At 42.7% G+C, this 2737-nt stretch overlaps 1 protein-coding gene across 1 annotated transcript in view; it reads left to right on the forward strand.

Moving 5' to 3' along the window:
• The first annotated feature begins 903 nt into the window (after positions 1-903).
• LOC100961393 (ubiquitin D-like) overlaps positions 904-2737 on the forward strand; it is an 8490-nt gene continuing 6656 nt past the window's right edge. The window contains exon 1 of the mRNA XM_023508096.1: positions 904-981. The gene's annotated coding sequence lies outside the window, so the exon portion shown is untranslated. The remainder of the gene's footprint in view (positions 982-2737) is intronic.

Here is a 2737-nt window from a genome sequence, read left to right on the forward strand (position 1 = left end):
CACAGGTGCCGAGCCTAAAATTTTCATAGTTATTTCCAAATTGTTCTTCTTTAAGAGCAGACCAGTATTTTCCTGGAACCACCAATAAATGAGAATTCACAGTAGCTTTTATACTGAGTTTTGTTGGCATTTCTGAAGCAATGTTTTAGATTTGAAAGCAGTTTTAGAAACTTCTTCATGGATATTATTAAAGAGACTGTAAAGAGACTTCTGCTCCAAGGAGGCCTCAGTGGGGGCAGCGACTAGCCCCAGAACACCTATCACCCAGAGTCATGCTGTGAAGTTTATAGATAGCTGAAACATTTGTTTTATAACCTGGTAAGATCTCCATAGTATAATCTTTCATTTTGGCTGGTTTTCTAAAATTGTTAGCAGGGCAAATGCAAAGAGATATTTTCACCTCTGAAAGAATTTACTGTGATAGAAAAGGTGGGAAAAGTCACTGGGTAAGAATAAAAGAGAAAGGCAGATCCCAAGGAGAAATCCTGTTTGTAGTCAGCAAAGGGACACTGGGATGTCTGGAATAGCCCTCACAGTGGCCTTGGGCAGAAAAGGAATTTCTCATAGGAAGGGAAGAGAAGAGAGAGAGAGATCAGAGTCCAGATTTGTTGTGTTTATTCCTTGAAAGGGCCCTATTTATGAGAATCCAGGTCCTCTCTGGGTGAGCAAGTCATCTGAATTAGGTTGTCACGAGAATATCCCTGTTTGCCCTCATAGTGACCTCATGCTGGAAATCCCCAACTCCAGTGGCTCTCACTGCCTCTTTCCCTTCCACTGAAGCAAAGCAATACAAGAAGACGAGGTCTACAGAAATAGATTTGCATTGGAGCCCTTGCTTACCAGGTGCTATTAATATGACTGTGGGCAAATTAGCTTCTTGCTTGTGAACAGGAATCCTAATGTAGATGGTTCCCTACTTAGGATAACGATTTTCCCCTTTGTAATGAGGCAAAGTAGTACACCTTCAGTGGAAACCGAGATGTGAGTACCTATACAATTATTCTGTTTTTTTTTTTCTTCTGGTACAGTATTTAATAAAATATATGAGATATTTCACACCTTACTATAAAGTAGGCTTTGTGTTAGATGATTTTGCCCAACTGTAGGCTAATGTAAGTGTTCTGAGCATGTTAAAAGTAGGTTAGATTAAGCTGTGATATTTGATGGGGTGTTTATTGAGATGTCACCCTATTGGTTTAAACCAGGACCTGACCTGGTTTAAAAGTCAACTGGGAAACCATGCTGAGGAAAAATAGTCTACACCAGTTTAAAACACAGAGTCTGAGAATGCCTGGGGAAGGCATACATTATGTCAAGCTGGGCATCAAACTGGGACGATGCAGCAATTCTCTGGCTTCTTTAGAAGTCTTTTATTGATTTCTACCCAAAGCATATATGCAAAATGCAGAAATGCCAAAAGATAGAGTTAAAAGAATGCTAAGTCCCCAGGAAGTCTGGATGGAGAGAGGGGCTGGGAAGAAAGTAGAAGGGGTTGCTGACAAACAGAGGACAATGTAGTTAGAAAGAGGGGCGGGGAGTGAGCCAGGTTCTCTAATCTAGCTTCAGGTCAGGAGTTTAAAGGACTTATCTCTGTTTCAGTGCTGCCCTTCCTGTAGTTTCTGGTCGCTCAGGGATAGTCAGTCTTGTCCCGGAGTCTCCAGGCTCTTTTTATCTTTCTTGGTCTTGATGAGCCCACAAGATTCAGAAGTGTGGGTTCTTTCCCAAGTCTGGGTGCTTTCCCCTGGATTGAGGAGGGGTGCCCTGCTGAGAAGTCAACCTATCTGCCTCCCACATAATCCCATCATAAGTTAAGGAGCATCTGTACTCACGTCATTAGAATAGTGAAACAGTAACAGAGGTACTATTTAATAACATCTTGTGAAGTTCCTGAAACATAAGTCCTCATTAAATACTACTTTGCCTTTTTTGTTATTTACTTATTGTTCATCCATTTATTAAGTCATTAATGCATTTAGTAAACGTTTATAAAGCATTTCCTGTGTCAGCATGCTGGGACAGTGCTGAAAATAGAAGTTAAGACAGTTATGAACCTGACTGGGCTGATAGACAAGCAGATGATTCTCAGTTGGAGAAATGTGTTCTGAGAGGCTTTTGAAGGATGTATGGGAGGACAGAAGATGGGTTACATACCCTAGGATAGGGAGGAAGAAAATTAGGGAAGTTCAAAACACAGAGTCTGAGAATGCCTGGGGAAAGGCATACTCCCTTTGAGGTGAGAAGGAGATACTGTTTATGCTGTGTATTCTTATAAATGCATGGTGTTAGGAGTAGAGTTGGGGAAAAGGCATGCTCCGTGGCTTGGAGATGGCAGAGATCTTGGCAGGTTCAAGGGTATGAAGGGAATTTAGGGAACCGTGCCCAGATGCAGCTAGACATACAGACCTACTGCTTAGGTCAGGGCTGTGGGTGTAGATCCGAGAGACAACAGCAGACAAATGTCTTTCTCAGGAAATATCATTCAGTGATCCTCCTTCCCAGACACTGGCATGGAGATAGTGTAGGCTACTGAGGGGAAAAGGACTAAGAGAGAAAAGGTATGAAAAGAGAATGATCTGCCTCAACACCTGTAGCTCAAGTGGCTAAGGTGCCAGCTGTACACACCTAAGGTGGCAGGTTCGAATCCACTCTGGGCCTGCCTAAGACAACAATGACAGCTGCAACCAAAAAATAACCGGGCGTTGTGGCAGGTGCCTGTGGTCCCAGCTACTTGGGAGGC

The sequence above is a fragment of the Otolemur garnettii genome, unplaced genomic scaffold, assembly GCF_000181295.1.
Source record: "Otolemur garnettii isolate 467f Iridium unplaced genomic scaffold, OtoGar3 scaffold00223, whole genome shotgun sequence".
NCBI lineage: Eukaryota > Metazoa > Chordata > Mammalia > Primates > Galagidae > Otolemur > Otolemur garnettii.